Source organism: Filicampus tigris, chromosome 2, assembly GCF_054856515.1.
Source record: "Filicampus tigris isolate MCC_2025a chromosome 2, RoL_Ftig_1.0, whole genome shotgun sequence".
Lineage (NCBI taxonomy): Eukaryota > Metazoa > Chordata > Actinopteri > Syngnathiformes > Syngnathidae > Filicampus > Filicampus tigris.
In genome coordinates this window covers 39,218,021-39,241,904 of record NC_141218.1, presented here as the reverse complement: position 1 = coordinate 39,241,904, position 23,884 = coordinate 39,218,021, and the positions used below count along the sequence as shown (strand labels likewise).

At 42.2% G+C, this 23,884-nt stretch overlaps 2 pseudogenes; both read right to left on the bottom strand.

Annotated features, from left to right (window-relative positions):
- LOC147152406 (uncharacterized) overlaps positions 1-23,884 on the bottom strand; it is a 91,439-nt pseudogene that overhangs the window by 5,520 nt on the left and 62,035 nt on the right.
- LOC147152407 (uncharacterized) lies at positions 7,225-7,862 on the bottom strand (annotated as a pseudogene).

The following is a 23,884-nucleotide window of genomic DNA, read 5'->3' as shown; positions in this document are numbered from 1 at the left end:
GAGGATTCTTGCCTATTGCGTCCACACAAAGTTGTCACTTCCAATCCTGTTTACATTCACTCACACAGTTTACACAGTCACACTTTTAGCAGCGTTTTTCACGAAGTTTAAGTACTTACAGGACACCGTCGCCCTTACAGTTTTATAGACTTACTCTGTCTTTTACCTTGACATTGACTAGTATTCTCAAGGCTTACACAGTTTTAAAGACTTACTCTGTCTCACAGTTTTATAGACTAACTATGTCTTACAGTTTTATAGACTTACTCTGTCTCTCAGTTTTATAGACTCACTCTGTCTTACTACTTGACCAGGGACCAGTATTGTCAAGGTTTTTTTTACCAGCGCGCAATTCACTCATCCACGAGTGTCGTGAGTTTCCTACTCACCCAGAGATGTCTTCACTCCTCCGGCTTCCCGTCAGCCTTCAGTTCCCAGAAGTGGAGCCAAAGACCAGTCCCACAAAGGGTCTTAGAGCCGTGGCCACGGACTTTACCTGGAGGTTGACTCGACAGCTGGAAACCTTCCGGCATGTAGGGATCCGGCTCGAAGGACCAATTTAATGTCAGGTTCACACCAAGTGAGACATTCATAAACAATGCACACAATGAGGAGAGAAGACACTCTACAACAATATTGTCTTTTTACTTGCAAGGAGAGCGCAGGGAAGTGTACGATTACAGTTCCTAAAACCCTCTGCCCGGCTCCTGCGCCCCCTCTCTTTTTATTTTTCTTCGGTGTCCCTGATAACAAAGGTGTTCCAGCTCCAAGGGAAAGGGGAGCGAAAGCAGCTGGAACACTATGAACTTGTTATATCTATGTGTGTGTGTGTGTGTATGTGTGTGTGTGTGGGGGTGTGTGTGCGTGTGCGGGGGTGTGTGTGGGTGTGTGTGGGTGTGTGTGTGTGTGTGTGTGTGTGTGTGTGAGCAATTAACATACATATGTGAAAGCAAAGCACACCAAGCAAGTTGGCCTAATGATAAAAATCAAACACATGAATAATAAAATGCATTATTATTCTTACAGCAGTAAAAAACAATTTTGTAGGTCTTAGGCTTTTACATATACCAGCAAATTTTCATAGATGTCGGTAAAACGTCCAACCTAGAATCCTTCGTTAAGAAGGAATTATGAAACGCAAAGTTTGATGCTCAGCCCCCGTCATATAGTGTTTCGAAAATGTAAAATATTTTTGCTTATTATTGTCCCACGTGATGAGATGGTAAAACTCAAATTTGAAGTCAATCGGGTGAACCATCTCAGACTTGGGGGCAAATGTATGACCCCTGTAAATGTGCACAAATGGTCCAATGTTGTACTTTCAAATACTCATTACTCACTTTCTGGACAACGAAATAAAAAGATCTTAACCATCTTTAGATGAAGCATGCAAAGTTTGAAGACGATCGGATAAATACTCTAGCAGGAGTTCGTTAAAATATGACCAGTATGAAAGTAACAAAAAGTTGCGACAATTCCAAAGTAAATTCAAAATGGTTGACTTCCTGTAAGGTTTAGCACATGGCTATTAAAGACATGTTTGTAGGTCTAAAGCTTTTATATACACCACCAAATTTTCATAGATGTAGGTGAAATGTACAACCCAGATACCTTCGTTAAGCAGGAATTTTTTCCTATTGTTGTCGCAAGTGTTGAGATGGTACAACCCAAATTTGAAGTCAATCGGGTGAACCATCTCGGACTTGGGGGCAAATGTATTACCCCTGTAAATGTGCAGAAATGGTCCAACGTTGTACTTTCAAATACTCATTACTCACTTCCTGGACAACGAAATAAAAAGATTTCAAAAACTTTTTTATCTTAACCATCTTTAGATGAAGCATGCAAAGTTTGAAGACGATCAGATAAATTCTCTAGGAGGAGTTCGTTAAAATATGACCACTGTGAAAGTCAAAAAAAGTTGCGACAATTCCAAAGGAAATTCAAAATGGTTGATTCCCTATCAGGTTTAGCACATGGCAGTGAAAAACAATTTTGTAGGTCTTCGGCTTTTACATATACCAGCAAATTTTCATAGATGTAGGTAAAACGTCCAACCTAGAATCCATCGTTAAGAAGGAATTATGAAACGCAAAGTTTGATGCTCAGCCCCCGTCATATAGTATTTCATCATGTCATGTCATGTCATCTTCCAAACCGCTTATCCTATATAGGGTCGCGGGGAATTGCTGGAGCCTATCCCAGCCGTCAATGGGCGAAGGCAGACTACACCCCGAACTGGTCGCCAGCCAGTCGCAGGGCACACATAGACACTGTCACTGAGCGGGAATCGATCCCACGCTGCCCGCACACAACTCAGGCGTGTGTACCACTACACTATCAGCGGACTCATATAGTGTTTCGAAAACGTAAAATATTTTTCCTTATTGTTGTCCCACGTGATGAGATGGTACAACTCAAATTTGAAGTCAATCGGGTGAACCATCTCGGACTTGGGGGCAAATGTATGACCCCTGTATATATTCACAAATGGGCTAACGTTCTACTTGAGAATCCTCACAACTCACTTCCTGTACATGTTCGGGCATGGGTATCAAAGACTTTTTGTACGTCTGGGGGTCCTGCTGACCCCGTTTTTGAATATTCTAGTACTGCGACTTCAAAATATCAAATTTTTTTTACCAGGACCGATGTGTGTGCAAAGTTTGCTGAGTTTTCGTTCACGTTTATCCATCCATCCGTTATCGATACCGCTTCTCCTCACAAGGATCGCGGGGCGTGCTGGCTTCTATCCCAGCTGTCTTCGGGCAGTAGGCGGGGTTGAATTGGTTGCCAGCCAATCGCAGGGCACACAGAGACAAACGTCCGCACTCACAATCACACCTAGGGGCAATTTAGAGCTTTCAATCAACTTACCATGCATGTTTTTGGAATGTGGGAGGAAACCGGAGTACCCGAAGAAACGTTCACGTTTAGTCCCTCAAAAATCACAAGCACAAGAAATCTCTGTTATTTATTTTCATGGAAGGTCTGATGTGTGTGTGCATGGTTGACTTCCTGTAAGGTTTAGCACATGGCTATAAAAGGCATTTTTGTAGGTCTTACGCTGTTACATGTACCATCAAATTTTCATAGATGTAGGTAAAACGTACAACCTAGAATCCTTCTTTAAGCAGGAATTATGAAATGCAAAGTTTGATGCTCAGCCCCCGTCATATCGTGTTTCGAAAACGTAAAATATTTTCCCCCATTGTTTTCCCACGAGATGAGATGGTACAACTCAAATTTGAAGTCAATCGGGTGAACTTGGCACCAAGAAGCTTTTTTTGTTGGCTTCTTTCTGTTTTATATACTATCAAATTTTCGTAGATGTAGGTTAAGCGTGCAACCGAGGCCATAAATTTTCTCGGGGGCGGTATCGAGCCATCTTTTAAAGATTGCACAATTGAATAATGACTTATTGATTAATTTACCGGGCCTTCTACGTGTACAAAGTTTCATGCGTTTTCGTGAATGTTTACATTCTCAAAATCATCATTGTGTTATTGGCAAACTGGGCGTTACCGTGGCAACAGCTTTTTTTGTGTAAACTCTCAAACTTTGTGTATTAACATCATGAAGGCCTAAACACTCTTCCGAGCATGCACTTCATTTAGCCAGTAGGTGGCGCTCCCACTACGATGAAAAGTTAGTTCGTAGATGTCTTCAGGTGTAGACTCTCATCAAATGTGTGACATTTGAACACGATATTATCATGCTGATCACATTACAGCTGCTTTTGAAGTCAAAAGTCAATGTGATGCCGAATTGTAAAGTAAATTCAACTTCCTGTTAGGTTTAGCACATAGCTCCAAGAGACTTTTTTGTAGGTGTTGACATGATATACCAGCAAATTTTCGTAGATATAGGTGAAACGTACAACCGGGGCTGATTTTTTTTTAAATTATAGGTGGCGCTAGCTAGCCATTTTTTAAACATTTGCGACTTAAAACATTAAAAAAAGATGATTTCACCAGGCCTGATGTGTGTGCAAAGTTTTGTGAGATTTCGAGCATGTTTAGACCGTCAAAATCAGCGTAGTTTTATTTGCAAACTGCCTGTTGCAAATATTGTATTTTAACATCAGGAAGGTCTACAGAGTCTTCCGAGCAATTCTGAGGTCGATCTGGTTAACCTGCGAGGAGGAAAAGACCAAAGAATAAAACATTTACTTCCTTTAGCCAGTAGGAGGCGCTACCACTACGATGAAATTTAAGTTCGGAGATGTCTTCAGGCTTTGAATTTTATCAAATGTTAGTGGGTTTTTAGAAGAAATTATCATGTGGGTCATGTTCCAGCAGCTATTGTAATCAGAGCAAATTCATACTTTAGACTTAATTCAAAATGGCCAACTTCCTGTTTGGTTTAGCATATGGCTCCAAGAGACTTTTTTGTCGGCCTTGAACCGTTACATATACCATCAAATTTTTGTAGATCTCGAAGAAACGTACAACCGGGGCTGAATTTTTAAAAAAATATCTAGCGAGCCATTTTTTACAAATTACACAAAAAAAAATTAAAAAATATTGGTCACTTTGCCAGGCCTGATATATGTGCAAAGTTTCGTGAGATTTCGAGTATGTTCAGACACTCAAAATGAGAGTTGTTTTTTTGGTTGCCATGGTAACAGCTTTCCACGAAAAATCACAAATTTTGTATTTTAATATGAGGAAGTCCTAAACGGTCTTCTGAGGAAAGATGAGGTGGACCCGGTTAACCTGCTGCGGATAAAAAGAAAAAAGAAAAAAACGTGTATTTCCTTCAGTCACTAGGTGGCACTACCAATACGATGAAAAATACGTTCGTAGATGTCTTCAGTCTTTGGCTATCATCAAATATGAAAAATTTCGAGAAGTTTGGATGATCTAAGTCAAGTTAAAACTGTATTTATTGTCACGTTGAATAATCAGAGTTTGCGGCACCATCAAGGCCACGCTCTTCGCCGAAAAGTCACAATATTCGGTGTAGAGCAAGATCAACGTCTTGAGGCTTTTGTGACAAATTTTCAGTCTGATTCATTTAACGAGCTTCGTGCAGTCAATAGAATTTAAAAAAATGACAATTTTTGTCGCCACTAGGTGGCACTATATGTATAATGGAATATCATCATATAGATGTCTTCAGGTTGCGACTCTTTAAGTACAGGTGACGTTTGGCATTTTTTGGATTATGTGCAGGGGAGTTATTCTGGTTTTTCTCCTGTATGGCGAAGGAAAAAATGTACGCCAAATTTGATGTCCCGCTCCCGTCATATAGTTTATTGAAAACCCCAAAAAATGTTCCCAGTTGTTGCTCTAGGTCTTAAAATTATATATCCGAAGTTTGAAGCCAATTGGAATATTCCTCTGGGACATGGGTGCAAAAGTATGCACCCTGTAAACATGCGAAAATGGTCCAAAATTGGACATTCAAAAATTCATAGCTCACTTTCTGTACCCTTTAGATTATGGCTGCAATGACCTTTTTTGTACTTCTCGGGGTGCTACACGTACCTGCCAACTTTTGTAGGAATAGGTCAAACGGGCAGGAATTCTGTTTTGTTTTCCTACTCTTTGTGGCGCTACAGAGCCATTTCGCTTGCGCTGTTTACGGCGACTTTAAAATACCAAATTTTTCGCCAGGCCCGATGAGACTGCAAAGTTTGGTGAGTTTTCGTGCAAGTTTAGGGGTTAAAAAATGCGATAATTTGGTCAGAAAAAAAACAAATAATAATAATAACTAGAGCTGGAAGCAGCTATAAAGGGCCTCGCAGCCCTGGCGACGTTGGGATGCTCGCACATCGGAATTGAATAATCAAAATTATCACGTGGATCAAGTTTCAGCAACTTTTGTAGTCAAGGTGAGTCCAAACTTTAAACTAAATTCAAAATGGTGGACTTCCTCTTATGTTTAGCATATGGTACCCAGAGGCTTTTTTTGTAGGTCTCGTTCTGTTTCATATACTATCAAATTTTCATAGATGTAGGTGAAGCGTGCACCCGGGGCCGCTATTTATAAAATTTCTAGGGGGCGGTCGCGAGCCATCCTTTAAAGATTGCACAATTGAATAATTAATTATTGATTAATTTACCTTGCCTTCTATGTGTGCAAAGTTTCATGGGTTTTTGTGCATTTTTACATTCTCAAAATCAGCATTGTGTTATTGCAACTACAACTACGATGACAAGTTAGTTCATAGATTTCTTCAGGTGGAGACTCATCAAATGTGTGAAATTTTGACACGATATTGGTTCATGTGGTTCACATTACAGCTGCTTTTAAAGTCAAAAGTCAATGTGATGCCAAATTGTAAAGTAAATTCAAAATGGCGGACTTCCTGTTAAGTTTACTACATGGCTCCAAGAGACTTTATTGTAGGACTTGTGTTAGAAATCCCACCACATTTTCGTAGATGTAGGTGAAATGTACAACCAGGGCTGCTTTTATAAAAGTTTCTAGGGGGCTAACTGCTAGATGGTATGACGCCAACCACATGCATAGATCGTCTCCCGTGTTGTAGTGCAAACAATTGACGACCAAAATAAGATATGATGAGACTATTAAACTTGAAGCCAGAGTACATACCGACAATGTCGCGGATGCACAAGATGTAGCTAGTTGTGTGTAAAGATCACAGAGCTGGCAGAAAGAAACGAGGCGACATTCACACGATGGTTCTCACGACGGCACTACTTCCGGGATCTAATCATGAGACCAACTCAGCATCGCTCTTAACCCTTAGATGCACGAGTGGCTGGACCCTACACTCTTCCATAAGTGGGTCAAAAATGACCCATATTAGAATCAATGTGTTTTTATGCCATTTTTGTAATTTTGGTTAAGAATAATCACTTATAGCATTTAGTATTATATTTAGGACCACAAAACAATGATTTCATGTTTGAAATATCTTCATCCCTTTTAAACATGACGTTTGTTTGATATTGCAACCTGCGTTTCTAAATCTACTACACAACTGATGTTTTCCCCCAGATTCTTCTGAACTTCTTCCCCTGGTTCTCTCCCCGTGTGAACTATACCATCTATTGCATCACAAACCCAGAGGATCTTTAGGCCGTACTTGGCAGGCTTGCTTGGCATGTGCCGTAGAAACTTCCACCTACCCCTGAATGGCACACGCTGGTCATCCACAGTGACACAATCACTGGGGATGCATCGCTTTTTGCAGTTGACCAGGAATAGGTCCCATACATTGCGGAAGGTTGCCATATGGTCTGTTACCAATCAGAAGGCTCTGGTCCTCTGATCATCCAAGCGCAAGGTATGGTGAATGTCTGCAAATATTCCAATAGCCATGGGGGCCTTATACATGGGAATATGTAGAGAGCTCCCAAATAGCTCACGGACTGATACATCCCAGTTCTTCTCACTTCCTGCAAGCAGAGTCAATCCAATGAAGGTCATAAATTAATCTTTTTTCCATTTTTTCCAAGGTCATTTTTCCATTCTTCTTCTCTAGCTGTTGCTACTCTACATCCTTCCAAGTTTGTGCACTTCATCACCTCTTGTATTATATCATCAGTGATACAGAACTCCCATGCATCTTCTGGTGAGGCAGTGGTGCTAAGCCCTTGTGCAGGCCCTGACTGACTTCTGAGGGTGTTGTGGCTCTGTGTTCTGCACTGGTCGGGAGGTAACTCGCTCCAGTAAAAGCCCTTCCGACTCATTCTGTTGGACATGATTTGGACACTTTCTTTTTCAGAGGACACATAAGAGAAATTTTCTGAATCAGATTGATTCTGTTCAGTTGTATTTCCACTTCCACCATCATCAGAAATTTCAGACTCAAGAGTCCAACCCCGTTATTGGCCTCCATCATCTATTATCTGTAGGACAATTTCAGCTTTGTATCTAGCAGCCATGACACATTGGATGAGGAAACATAAAAGTAATGTGTCCAGTAGATCAATATGTAGCTATATTAATAAATACTCACACACACAAACACACACTGCATATAGTAATGTTGGCTAACTCTAGTTATGATACATCAGCACCACCTGCTTTTTCAGCTTGGCCAGAAAACGTTTTTATGTATACACTAGTTATGAAGTAGGCTAATATGTTGATAAACAATAGTAACACACTCTTTCACACAACAATCATCAATGACACGCACACACACTAACATTAACACAATGCATATACTAATGTTAGCGATCTTAGTTAGCTAGTTAGTGTTAGCTCATTATAAAGCAGAATAATTTTGATAAATAATAATAACAACAATCATAAAAGACACACACAATATTATATGAAGATAATACTTTCATGTCAGCTCTTGCTGTGTGAAACGATCTTCCTGAAGGGTGAAAGCTTTTATATAGTCTGTGTTGTTCACAGTTCATTTATTTCTGACAGCCAAAGTTGATAAAAATCAATGGTTCCCATTGGATTCCATAGAAAATGCATGCGGGTCATTTTTGAGCCACTTATGGAAGCTTGGGGTAATAATACAAAAACTGTAATTTTCTTAAAAGGTCAGTTAATATGTGGATGGCATTATATCAAAAACATGTTTTTTGAGGAATACCTGGGACATGAAATCCTAACAATTTTTCATTACAAAGATATTTAAAGAAAACCACCTCACCGGGTCATTTTTGACCCACTTATGCATCTAAGGGTTAAAGAAACAGCGTACCTTTACAGAACCAAATGAGTAAAGTTAGAAATAATGACAGACCACTACCAGGAAATCTGAACAACAGCAAACCCTCTGCCTAACGGAGGCAGGACACCATCTTTTCCGATATTTTCAGGTGAGGAGTTGTGCAAAGGTTTTGTTCTCCGACTTTCCCCAACTTCCACCTGAACAACCTTGGGGTGAACTTCGACCTTTCACAAAAGTTTTTGATTTCCAAAACGTGTAATTCTATTCATTTTTTTTATTAACACATCAGTTTAAATGTCTAAGAAGGGAGCATGGGAGGAGCACTGGTGGGACCCTGTATTGAGAGCTATGCACATAACTTCTATTTGTGCTCGATTTACCTTTTTTTTTCCACAATATCTTTATTGCTTCTTCACACATTATATTCATGACAATTACAACAAATCAAAAAACAAAACAGCTAACCAAACAGACAAAACATCCATCCATCCATTATCTGTACCGCTTCTCCTCACAAGGGTCGTGGGGCGTGCTGGAGCCTATCCCAGCTGTCTTTGGGCAGTAGGCGGGGGACACCCTGAACTGGTTGCCAGCCAATCGCAGGGCACACAGAGACAAACATCCGCACTCACAATCACACCTAGGGGCAATTTAGAGTATCCAATCAACTTACCATGCATGTTTTTGGAATGTGGGAGGAAACCGGAGTGCCCGGAGAAAACCCACGCAGGCACGGGGAGAACATGCAAACTCCACACAGGGAGGCCGGAGCCGGGATCGAACCCACGACCTCTGAACTGTGAGGCGGATGTGCTGCAGACAAAACAAAACATGAAAAATAAAACAGGCAACTCCACAATATATTACAGCACAATAGGTGGCTCTGCACCCCATTGGCCAACAAAGTTCGGGTTTCCATATTTCCTCGAACTCCTCTGCTCTGCTCTCCCTCTAATGACGTAAGTCAATTTTTCCAATGCAATATTATTCGTCATCTCCTTTATCCAATGATCCAAAGGAGGGTACATCCATTTTTCCCAAAATAATGCAATCCGCCTCCTGGCCTGCAGCAGTCCAAAGTCAATCAAAATAGATTTACTTGCGCAAATTACAAAGTCTTTGGGGTATATACCCAGTACAAAAACTGTTGCCAGGTGAGGTATATTAATTCCAACAATTGTTGACATTACCTGTCCTACTCGCCTCCAATACCTTTGTAACACAGAACATTCCCAGACACAGTGAAAAAGGGAGCCCCATTCTTTCAAACATTTAATACAGGTGTCTGGGATATCAGAAGACCAACTGTTCAATTTCACAGGTGTAATGTACATTCTCATCAACCATGTATATTGCATTAATCTCAATCTTGTGTTCACAGTTTGTTTCTGGGCTTTAAGACATGCTCTGTGCCATTCTTCCTCTGTTACAACCTCCTCAAAGTCAGAGTTCCATGTCTGTAATCTATCAGTGGAGGATTCGTCATCAAAGGTTACCAAACGGGAGTACAGTAGTATAAACAAATCAGACTCTTATCATCACTATGTGAAATTGTCAGATGTTCCAGATTTTAAAGGGGAGCTTCTAAGTTAATTGATTTATATTTTGAGGATATGAAGTGTTTGAGTTGCAGATATTTAAAGAAGTGTTTTTTATTAATTTGATATTCTTGAATAAGTACTTCAAATGTAAGCAGTATACCATTCACATATAGATCCCCCACACTGATACCCTTTTCTGCCCACATCTTAAAGCCCCCTTCCAGGAACAAAATTTAGGTTACCCCACAAAGGAGTGAAGCAGGAGATTGAAGGGGTATCTTTAATGTGTTGATGTACTTCATACCAGACATCAATACAATTTTTCACAAATTGATTTTTTGTCTTTTTTAGGGCTTTAGGGTCTGGTGAATATAGATAGAGCTTTAGGGGAAGCACGAGCACCAATGTTCGTTCAATAGCCAACCATGATGGGCCCATCTCATTTGTAAAATAAAACACCACAGAGCACAATTGACAGGGGTGCACAGAACTGGTATGCAAGTACGCATGCGCAACAGAAATCACTGATGCGTACCGTCATTTGCGACACGATGCACATTTGCGTACCTGTACAAACTAGTGGTGCAGTGGAACGAATCATCTTTGTTTGGTAAGGATCAAGCAGCGGTTCAGGATGGGCACGATCCGCAGAATGGATGGTGAAAAAAACTCTGCGTTCACAAAAGGCAACGTGATTGGTCCGCATTCAGTAGAGGACGTTGAATACGCTCAAGATCACTAGCTTAAAAATAAAGCTTACCAAATAATACATTGAGTCATTAATGCCAATGCAATAGCCTTAGTGAAGTTGGCCCACGTGGTGGGTAGCATAACGGCTAACTTGACTTCCGTTTTTGATGTATTCTGCAGTTTTAACGCTTGCTACTAACAGCAACACAACGCGGTCTCGAAATCATTTTCAGTCGCTAAATTAAGACACGAACAAACCGCTGGTTAATTACGCTGTCGTTGTATGATACGGCACAAGTCTCCGGAGCTGGTGGCTAGCAGCTGTTATCATTAGCTGGTAGTTCAACAGCTGCTCCTTGGCTTAATTTTTTTTAACTTGTTTCTATATTGTGGACCTATGTTACGTTTTAATGTGCTGTCCACGTTTTAAGAAAGGTGCCTTAAATTGCACTTAGTCTTTTTCATTATGAAAATATATAAAAAATGAAAATAAAGCTTTGTCTTTATTTAATTTATAACAACACGCCTGCCTAGTAATTGTAAGAAAACATTCAGCTCAAAATGTCTGGCAGGATACCTTTAAATGTATACACTGTATCACTTACAAAATTGCATTAAATTGTGTTCTTAAATCCTAAACGGCCATATTAGACATTAGGAGTTAATTTTCTTTATGGGCAAAAGTGTTTTATAAAATAAATGAAGTTCTATTTAGCTTTTTTGTTTGTTTTTTTGCGTGTATAAAAAACGATCGGATCTGTGACTCAAAATCCATGACCAATGCGAACTGTGACTAATGTGATCCATTGGACCACTAGTGAGTACCAAAGACAATCTCCTGGTACTCATGCGAGTACCGCATAAAAAAATTAGGTGAACCCCTGGCAATTGAGCAACCCAGTAATACCATTTTAAATTCGGAAACCGTTGTCCCCCTTGCTCATATGGGAGGTAAAGTAGCCGCAGTCTCAACTGGGGTTTTTTACCATTTCAAATGAATGTACCAAAAATACTGCTAATCATACTGAAAAATGTATTTGACGATGGCAGAGGAATTGACTGAAACAAATATAAAAACTTAATATTGTAGCCAGAAAATTGTCCAAATATGTCTATATAATTAATAAGATTTGAGATGCGATTGCATAGGTTTGTTAAGAATAGAATCACATCATCAGCAAATAATGATATTTTATGCTCCTGTCCTCCAAGATGAATCCCTTTTATACTAGCATGCATTCTCACTGCCATCACCAACGGCTCTATGGCAAGAATAAACAACATAGGTGATAAAGGGCATCCCTGTCGAGTAGAACGTTCTAATGCAATTGGCTTTGAGCCAAGATTATTAGTTAGTATACTAGCCATCGGGTCAGTATAACAGTTTTATCCATCTAAGGAAGTTAACGCCAAGTCAATATCTAGCCAGTACACTCAAAGGCCTGCCTGGCATCTAGCGACTAAAGTGCTGTGTCCTCAGTTCCACCCTTTTCATGTATTATATTCAGGACTCGCCTTATATTATGAAACCCTTGACGTCCCTGTCCAAAACGTTTTGATCCTTATGTACCAAATATGGGATGGGTTTTTCCAACATCTTAGCTAACAATTTGCACAGTATTTTAGTATCACAACCCATTAAACCTAAAGGTCTAAAAGAGGAACCTTCCGTAGGAGGCTTCCCTGGTTTCAAAATAAGTGTTATGACTGCCGATCGTAAGGAGGGTGGGAGTATCCCGGTTTGAAACAATTTATTAAACATATTCAATTGCGGAATAAGTTACCTGTCTTTAAAATGTTTACAGAATTCAATAGGCAGGCCATCATTTCCACGAATGTTACCACTTTTTGTACTTTGAAGAGCTTCTGAATTTTTTTCGATACTTAAATCGCCATCCAGGTCTTTTTTTAAATCATCTTTCAAAATGTTAAATTGATATTGATCCAGGAATTTCATAGGCATTGATCTTATCTCCTACATAACAAAATCTGAAATTTGCAGCCAAATCACCTGCAGACGCCAGTTCTGTGGATTGTGAAAAATATTCTCAATATGCATTGTTAGCGAGATAGCGGCATGATCACTCAGTACAATACCATCTTACCAGCAATCCTTAATCTTGGATATAAGTCTTTGAGATATAAGAAAATAATCAATGCGGGAGCGAGACTTTAATGCAGCTGAATGACATGAATATTCTTGTTTACTAGGGTTTCATTCCCTCCATATTTCAACCAAATTTAAATCAGCTATGTACTGTTTGATTGACTTCCTAGTCTGAGTCTTAGAGGTATCAAGGCCTGTAGAACGATACATTGTGGGGTTCAAAGTACAGTTGAAGTCTCCCCCGACAATACAACTCCCAGATGTAGATGTAGACAAAGTTAAAAAAAAGTCTTCAAAGAATTTAGGGTTGACCTCATTAGGTCCGTATAAGCATGATAAGCTTAACTTAAGTGAATGTATCTACCTTCAAGGTCAAGGTGAACTTTATTTTCCCCGAGGGGCAATTTCTTTTGCAGCCAGCAGTCAAAATAAAAACACTTTAAAATCCACTCACACATGAACCATATGCAAGGTGTACAGTGTTATGCCATGTTATTTAAAAGGGCAATGGAAACAGGCATAATTAGTTCTCACAGTGTTCAAGAGGGTGCACACAGCATCCTCAACACCTCTACCAGCCTTATAGGCAAATGGAAGAGGATCCAATTTATCCTGTATCAAACCCATAATCTCATTTTTGATGATTTTTTCAAAGACCTTCATGAAGGGAAGTAAGAGCTACAGGTCTGTAGTCGTGAAGAGATTTGGGTTGAAGAGTTTTTGGTTCCAGAACAATCATTGAGTCCTTCCAGAGGCGAGGAACCTTGTGAAGATGAAGAGACTTTGAAAAATGGAGAAGATTCCGGCCAGTGGGTCTGCACAGTTTTTCAAAAGAGGACCACTAATGTTGTCTGGACCAGGACTTCCTTTCTTTCACTCCCCTAAAAAGATTAGAAACCAATTCGCTGATAATATGAATGGATGAGTGTATCCCTGACAATTGTGGGGGGGGCCTCTATATATTGACAATTCTCCACTAAAATCATGGATATTAAAATGATTATACAAGATGTTTAAATAATTTGCAAGTTCAAGATTTGACTTGCAAATGATTTAAACATCTTCTATAACAAGTGAAATGGATGCTGTTTGCACCACATCTTCATCATAGATTTAACTCCCTCCCAGGCAGGGCGTGCAATCCCCGTACTCATCATGGTTTGCACTTTTTCCTCTTATCTTAATATGGCAAATTTCCATTCCTTTTTTACCTGTTTCTGCAGCTCCCTACTGTGGGTGATGGAATATGTAAATCCTCACAAAAGGTTATATAATCAGTCACTGTCTCACTCAAAACATCCAAATCAGGGCAAGTATCTAAAAACAAGTCCCAGTCTGTATAGTGGAAGCAGTCCTGGAGGCGCTGAGTAGTCTCCGCCGACCAGCCCGGAACAAGCACACGCTGCGGCCTTGTTTCCTTCAGGACCGATTTGTACGTCGGAAACAAATAAACAACATTGTGGTCGGACGTGCCGAGAGGAGCACGACACAAGGACTTATAAGCACCCATTATGGAGCCGTAACAAAGGTCCAGACATTTCATGTTCCTGGTAAAAACAGTCACATACTGATAAAAATTATGAAGCGACTTCCCGGGCTTACACTGGTTAAAATCGCCCATAATAAAATTGGTTGCATCCGGTGCGATGTCGTCTCCACAATGGTCCGAGTTGCGATGTCAACATTTGCCCTCGGGTGAATGTACACGAGAGTGATAAAAATTTGGGGAAAATCTCTTGGTAAATAAAAAGGGCGCAAGGAGACAAAATCTCTATGTCTGGAGTGCACAATGATTCCCTAATCATCGCAGTCTTGCAGTATTGTTTATTGATAAATAAACAAAGTCCGCCGCCCAGTGACTTATTGGTCATCGTCGGATATCAAGACGCAGTGGTTAACCAAAGCCATCAATGTCCAGATCTGATTGAGGATCATGCTGTTTGAGCCACGTCTCCGTCACAACAATAAGAGGCATTCCTGAACTCCGAGAGGTGGCTAACATTTGCCTGTAGCTGATCGATCTTGTTTTGGAGCGACTGTGCATTGGCAAGGATGATAGTTGGAAGGGGAATCCTCCGATGGCCTTGCCTCTTAATCCTCTGCCGCACACCACCACGTCTGCCCCTCTTCCTTGCTGCTATTGGCCTGGCGTCGCCACTCTCATTTCCCTTGGAAGGATCATGCCGAATGATCTCAACAGGGAACGCTGACGTGTCCACAGCGCCTATGGTGGAGTCCCGAAGTAGCATGAGGAACTCTCGGCCATACTGGAGGGACTCAGGGTGCACACAGAGTCCTCTCGAAAAGTGGTAACATATGATAACAGTTCCTCTCTGCGCCCTCTCGGAGTCCAAACAGTCAGATTTTCCAGGTCATCTGTCTACGGCTTCCTCCATCCGTGTAGCATTAGCGGCTACATTCTTCTTAATGTCCGACTCATTGCTTTCCAAAGCGACCACGGAGCTGGCCATTTTCTCCAAACATTCGTTAATATTGTCAAGCTTGGATCCAAATCCTCCAAATTCTATTTTAGAGTGGCAAGTTATGGATGTGGGTGCTCCTGTCAGAAAACACAGTCCCGTATTCCACGTGACACGTCTATTTATTGTGGTCTGCAACAACACAGACAAAGAATAGCTTAGCAACATCATCCAATGCATATCCATTTGTTAACAATATGCCTGAACTGTCTTAAGCAATTAAACAGCCAAACAATACATACAATACACATTCACACGTTTCATCACTAGAATAGTAAGCATACTAGCCGAAATAACTAACTAGTGTTCATCAACGTGACATCACTCACGAGAACATATGTAGGCTATTGGGTAGAGCAGTTACCTGACACGAACCCAAATTATTAAACTCACCTTTTAACATTTACACACAACAACAAATGTGGTGAAACACGGGAAATCTGTAACTACGGAGTTTGATGGCACGAACAAACTACTAGCTAGCTTTGTCGAAGGAGGAAAATAAAAGAAACCACGTCTCTCGCTATCAACACTAGCGCTTGAGGATCATTAAATGCCTGCTCACAGTGTGGGACATCTCAGCACTTCATCGAAACTCAATGAATTTATCAAATGCCAACAATTACTAAAAATTGTCATGTGGTGCGCCTCGTCAGGGTGATGTGATTGTGTAAATCTATATTGGTTAAAGCCCTAGTACCATCAAGAGGGAAACGCCTAATGTGAATTTTGTATTTTGAACACTAGATGTCGACATTACTCAATTGACTACAATGAACTTGCCAGCTCGGACAACCCTATATTAGGTCTAAAAAGTTTAAAAACACAGATTCTAGTAAGAATGAGCATACCAAAGTCAATGCTCATATAATTGGTCCTCAATAACCTAAGCACAGATGTGCTACAAGTTTATAGAAGCAGTATATATTGCTTGATCAGAAACTGCTTTGTGTATTAAATAGCCCATGTGCATTGGCTCTCAAAGAATGTTACATGCGATGTAAAAGGGAACAAGAATCAGCCTGTTGTCTTCATAGGAGAGAATGTGACAATAATAATTGTATTCATATGTTATCCATTATATTGCTTGCTTGGATATACAATGTTAAGTGCTCAGATTATTTTATCATGTATGTCTTAGAATAAGTGCGGATGTTTGTCTCTGTGTGCCCTGCGATTGGCTGGCAATCAATTCAGGGTGTCCCCCCGCCTACTGCCCGAAGACAGCTGAGATAGGCTCCAGCACGCCCCGCGACCCTTGTGAGGATAAGCGGCATCGATAATGGATGGATGAATGTCTTAGAATATAAGTGTCTTCAAAGGTCACAAGGTTGGTCCATTTGTCACAAACATGCTATTCACTTTCGAGCACCGGTTGGTCACAAACATGTTAGTCACTTGGGAGACAATGTACTTGTTGAACCCTAGATAATGAAGGGTTTGCTAAAGTTAGTCTATAATTAAGTGGGCCAAAAAGAGCCCTGTTTACAAAGAATGATCAAACCGACACAGACTTTCGGGAAGATAATGGAAAAACACTGGCTGATTACCTCATCAAACCACTGAGAAAAATAACTTTGACGCATGCGTGGTTAGCTGAAGGTACAACGCCTAAACCATGTTTTTCTCAGTAAAAAAGTTCTAGCACATGCACAGTTAATGTAAGAGCCTCCCAAAAACCAGATACTATAAAAAGGGAAGTCATCAAGGCTCCACGCCCTTTTTCTTCCCTCCTGCCGCGGTTACAAGAAGATGCTTCGATAAGGAGATAATTTTGCATTTTTCTTGGGACACTTCTCTCACTCCCAAGCAAGAAGGATTATTTCTCCTCCTTTTTGGACATATACAAATCACTGCTTCAATAAGGTAACTGAATAGGATTCACTTTATATTGCGCGCTTAAGAAATTGGCCAGTCGAGCATTTGAGTTTCTTACTTCCCAATAGTTCCTTATTTTAATCAGGTTTGGGGCGATTAAGATTTGATCACTCTTGAGAGCTCATTTAAATTAAGACTACTATTTAATCATTTTTATTCCCTTTGCCTATTATCACTATTATTTCTTGTTTTATTATTTATGCAAAGGGCTGTCCGGTCCCTGTACCACCGATGTCAGAGTTTGGTCCGCAGTAAGTCGGATTCGTTTCCAGTGAGGGTTGGACTCCGCCAAGGCTGCCCTTTGTCACCGATTCTGTTCATAACTTTAATGGACAGAATTTCTAGGCGCAGCCGAGGTGTTGAGGGGGTCCGGTTTGGTGTCCTCAGTATTGTATCTCTGCTTTTTGCAGATAATATGGTACTGTTGGCTTCTCCAAGCTGCAATCTCCAACTCTCACTGGAGTGGTTCGCAGCCGAGTGTGAAATTGTCGGAATGAAAATCAGCACCTCCAAATCTGAGACCATGGTCCTCAGTCGGAAAAGGGTGGCGTGCCCTCTCCGGATCGGGGATGGGATTCTGCCCCAAGTGGAGGAGTTCAAGTATCTTGGGGTCTTGTTCACGAGTGAGGTTAAGATGGAACGGGAGATGGACAGGCGGTGCAGAGTCTGCTGTGATGCGGACCCTGTATCGGTCTGTCGCGGTGAAGAAGAAGCTCAGCCGAAAGGCTATCAATTTACTGGTCGATCTACGTTCCTACTCTCACCTATGGTCATGAGCTGTGGGTCATGACCGAAAGAACAAGATCTCGGTTACAAGTGGCCGAAAAGGGTTTCCTTCGCAGGGTGTCCGGGCTCTCCCTTAGAGATAGGGTGAGAAGTTCGGCCATCCGGGAGGGACTCAGAGTCGAGCCGCTGCTCCTCCGCGTTGAGAGGAGCCAGTTGAGGTGGCTCGGGCATCTGATTAGGATGCCTCCTGGACGCCTCCCTGGTGAGGTGTTCTGGGCATGTCCCACCGGTAGGAGACCCCGAGGACGACCCAAAACACGCTGGAGAGACTATGTCTCCCAGCTTGCCTGGGAACGCCTTGGGATCCCTCCGGAAGAGCTGGAAGATGTTGCTGGGGAGAGGGAAGTCTGGGTTTCCCTGCTGAAGCTTCTGCCTCCACGACCCGACTTCGGATCAGCGGGAGATAATGGGTGGATGGATGGATGGATTAATTTATCCAATGTTATACTTGCCTTTGACATTAATTTTTAATTTTACATTTTTGGACATTTACAGGGTGCATACTTTTGCACCCATGTCCCGGAAGCTTCATTCGATTGACTTCAAACTTTGGATATATCATCTTAATACGTGGGGCAACATTTTTTTGAGTTTTGGATAAACTATATGACGGTGGCGGGGGCATCAAATTTGGCGTAAATTTTTTCCTTCGCCATACAGGAGAAAAACCTTAAAAACTCCCCTGAACATGCTCCAAAAAATCCCAAACTTCATCTGTACGTAAAGAGTCGCAACCTGTATACATCTATATGATAATATTCCATTATACATATAACGCCACCTAGTGGTGACAAAAATTGTCATCTTTTACATTTCTATTTACTGCACGGAGCTCGTTGAACGAATCCGACTGAAAATTTGTCAGAAGAACCTCAAGACATTGATCTACGCCAAATATTGTGACTTTTTGGTGAAGGGCGTGGCCTTGACAGTGCTGCAAAGTCTGATTATTCAATGTGACAATAAATACAGTTTTAACTTGACTCAGATCATCCAAACTTCTCGAAATTTTTCATATTTGATAATAGGCAAAGGCTGAAGACATCTACGAACTTGATTTTCATCATAGTGTTAAGACCACCTAGTGGCTGATGGAAATTCATGTTTTTTCTTTGATGTTTTTATCCTAGCAGGTTAATCGGGTCCACCTCATCTTTGCTCGGAAGAGTTTTTAGGAATTCATAATATTAGAATATGATATTTGTGATTTTTTCGTGTAAAGCTGTTGCAATGGCAACAATCATTTTGCCCAAAAAAACAACGCTCATTTTGAGAGTCTGAACATGCACGAAATCTCACGAAACTTTGCACATACGTCAGGCCTGACAAAAACATAAATATTTTATTACCGTATTGGCCCGAATATAAGACGTTTTTTTGCATTGAAATAAGGCTGAAAAAGTGGAGTAGTCTGATGTTAAAAAAAGGCTGCATAGCTCAGTGGTAGAGTGGTGGTTTCCCAACCAGGAGTGGCAAGTCCAAGACCAGGATTCCATCGTTTTTTCAATTTATTCCCTTACTATTACTCTACCTCATACCTTTTTCACATAGTTGATAGTCGTAAACTTGCGTAGCAATGGACACCCAAACTGCGGTATTCTTGCTGCTGCTGGTGACTATTTTTTGCGCGATCGTGTCCGGCTCCTGGGACGAGACCCGATATCCCCCGTGAGCTGAAGAGGAAGAGACGGGGATCTCGTGCGGGGGTTAAACGGAAAAGAGGAGACGATACCATCCCGTCCTCCCGTCTGTTATCATGGGAAATGTTAGATCTTTCCCCAACAAGATGGACGAGCTAGCGGCGCTTACCCGGCATGAGAGGGACTTCCGGGAAGCTAGCCTGATGCTATTCACAGCGCTAACGCCGAACGCGGTCGTAGAATTGGATGGCTTCTAAATCATACGCGCGGACAGGACGCTGGAGAGTGGAAAGAGGAAAGGAGGAGGGCTGGCTGTGTTTGTCAACGATAGATGGTGTAATCCTGGGCACATCACGATTAAGGAGCAGCTTTGCAGCAGGGATATTGAGCTGCTAGCTGTTGGCAGGAGGCCATTCTACATCCCGCGAGAGCTTAGTCACGTGATCGCGGTGACCGTCTACGTCCCCCCCGCTGCCAGCAGCGACGCAGCCTGTGATGTCTTGACTGCAGCCATGAGCAGGCTACAAACACAGCACCCAAATACCCTGCTACTCATCTCTGGGGACTTCAATCATGCCTCCCCTTCCTCCTCTCTGCCTTCATTCAGACAGTATGTCACCTACCACACCAGAGACAATAAAACACTGGACCTTTTCTATGCCAACACCAAGGAGGCATACACATCACTGCCCCTCCCCCCGCTGGGCAAAGCTGATCACAACCTGGTGGCTCTCTAGTCTGTACAAACCTCTGGTCCGCAGGCAGCCAGCTGTGACCCGCACGGTTCAGAGATGGTCTGGAGAGGCCGAGGAGGCCTTAAAGGACTGCTTCAGCACAACTGTGTGGGAAGTATTCAGCGATGCTCACGGGGAAGACATTAGTAGTCTAACGGACACTGTTACAGACGATATAAATTTCTGCATGGAGAACACCATACCCACCAGGACAGTTAGGTGTTCCTCCAACAACAAACCCTGGATCACACCAGACATAAAAGCTCTCCTGAAGGAGAAGAAGAGGGCTTTTGTGTCAGGCAACAAAGAGGAGCGGAAGACTGTGCAGCGCCAGCTGAGGAGGAGGATCAGAGAGGGGAAAAGGTCCTACAGGAAGAGGATGGAGGAGCAGCTGCTGCACAATAATGCCAAGGGAGTCTGGAGGGGCCTGAAGACCATCTCAGGCCACGGACAACCCAAGACCCTGACTGGGGCGGACCTGCAGTGGGCAAATGAGCTGAACCTTTGTCCTGGGCTGCTCCTTGGACTCTATGGACTCGGTGGGGGATAGGAGGATGATGGCCAAGCTGTCGTCAATGCTGGACAACCCGGCCCACCCCCTCCAGGGCACCCTAACAGCACTCCACAGCTCCTTCAATGACAGACTGTTACACCCTCGCTGTGCAAAGGAGAGATTCCGCTGCTCCTTCTTGCCTGCTGCTGTAAGACTATTTAACAAGAACATTGTGTAGTCTCTACACACTGGCGGACATTAGTGCAATTGTGCAGTCCTGCACCTGAGCTAATACCGTGCAATACTCAACATTCCCCACTACTGTTAGTCTAGTTTTATTTTTATCCAACGCTGTTCCTTACATTTCACTACAGCACTGCAGCACTGTCACTTAGAGTATATTTCCTCTGTACTATGTACATGCTAAAATGAGTGTTCCTCATACTTTTTATGTAGATGTATGTTGGTGTGTATATACATGTGTATATACACATAGTTACTGCGTATATTTACATAGGTTTGATCCTGAATGTTTTCCGTTAATGGCTACATTATGCCGCCATCCCTGTGCGACCTATATCTTTGCTGCTGTAAGACTGAAAATTTCCCCACTGTGGGATCAATAAAGGCCTTCTTATCTTATCCTATCTTATTCGGGGTCCAGACATTATACCCATTCACGACGCTTGATGCCCCATCCATTGTGGGGCACTGCTGCGTTGCGGTTCGTGGCGCTTTAGTTCCTGTCTGTATAGCGGAAGTAAACAGATGACGTTATGGTCAGCGTCTCTGAGCGGTGGATATGAACGGGCACGGAAGGCATCGGTCATGTTCCCGTAACATAAGTCCAAGATGTTACCCATTATTGTGGGTATGTCCACATACTGTTGGAATGATGGTAGTACACTGTCCAGTCTGCATCCGTTGAAGTCCCCCAAATAAAGCAGCAGACGCACCGGGATACTTAGCTAACATAGCATTAGCATCCTCGGCTATTAGCTACGCTGCTGTGTTGATGTTAGCACTGGGGGCTCCATAGATACAGCTGACCACAGCAGTGGGGAATTCCCAGGGGAGATAGAAGGGGCGGAGGGATAGGGTCAGCAACTCCAGTTTTGGTGTGCACACTTTACGGTACACTTCAATGTTGTTATACCACCTGTTGTTAATGTAAAGGCAGACCCCACCACCTCGCGTCTTTCCTGAGTGCTTCATCCTGCCGGATCTGATGATGGTGAAGTTGTCCAGGCTCACCTTGGAGTACGAGACCGACTCGTTCAGCCAGGTCTCACACAGGGCGATGATGCATATGTCCCTGAAGGCCCTTTCAAATTGGCACCTTGCATGTAGTTGATCCATCTTGTTACCGAGTGAAGGTACATTGGACATGATGGAGTTTGGATAGAGGTTGTTTGAAGGGACGTCTCCTTAACCGCCTCCGGACGCCCCCTCGCCTTCCTCTTTTCCTCGGCCAAAGCTCCGATGGAAGGGGCACGGCAGGCTTGATGTTACTCCACAGCGAGGACCGATGTAGTAGGAGTTCATCTCGGCTGTAGGTGAGTAGCCGGTTGCCGGTGTTGTGTTGTATTGCGAGGCTCTCGCATATCAGCAATAAGATTGCGAAGAAGGCAGCGATCACCTTGCAGGTTATCATAGCTTTATCAGTCTGACTTCGGCCCGCATATAGTGAAACAGTTAACACTAGAAAACCCAGGATTTTTTTACAACTCTGTCAGGTTCATCAGATAGACATTTATGAAAACCACAGAAAATAAGGAGATGAAGACACTCTCTTTGAATTTTGAAGCTTGCAAGGAGAATGGAGAAGAACTGTACAATACGATTCTTGCACACCAATTGCATCAATATAGGTCGGATCCCCATCCTTCCAAGAAGCACGTTGTCTTCTGGAGAGCAAGGAAGGGGAGTCGAGTGTGTAGGCAGCCAATTTGATATCCCTCTGTGAGGATGGAAAAATAGACACACGCATCAGCAATGACACGAGCGCACTGAAGGGTTTTATTATTAGTTTGTGAAGACATATACATGTATGGCTAGTGAAGGGTTTTAAGATAAGAATGCCTTTATTGATCACACAGTGGGGAAATTTTCATTGTTACAGCAGCAAAGATATAGGTCACACAGGGACGGCGGCATAATGTGGCCATTAATGTATAACATTGACGGCAAACATTTAGGATCAAACCTATATAAATATACGCAGTAACATGTGTATATACACATGTATATACACACCAACCTTCATCTACATAAAAAGTATGAGGAACACTCATTTCGGCCTGTACATAGTACAGAGGAAAAAATACTCTAAGTAAGTGACAGTTTTATTATTAGTTTGTGAAGATATATAAATGTATGTTAACCATTTATTAATGATTCAAAGTTATATTACAAATGAGTAGAAGTAGAGCTGTTTCAAGGTTGCAGTATCAGGGGAGCGGATGTATCAGAGGAACACAATGTGTGGGAGCTTTGATGGTACCAGGTGCCGCCAGTGAAAAACAGGGAGACAAAGGCGGGCCACAGTTTCTCTGAAGGCCCCGGCCTCTTGGAATGCAGATAACTTGGTGTTTTCAGGAGCTACAACCAAGCGAGTCATGTGCACAAGAAAAGGCGTCATCTGAGACGGCGGGGAAAAGAGAACCAATCAGCATCTGAAGAAATATATTGCAGATACCATGTAACTAATGAAATGATAGTGGCGAGTGTTTTTGGTGTGTTTAATTTGCATATTGTTTTCTATAACTGTTCGGGGCAACTCGGGTGTGGTGTCGCTCTCTGATGGCCACAGGAGTGCACAGATCTGTATTGAGAGGGAACCGAGCCCCCGATACTGTATTAGCTTTTGCTGTTAGGAATAAAATCTCGGTGATTCGGCTGATTGGCTTTCTGGTCTTCTC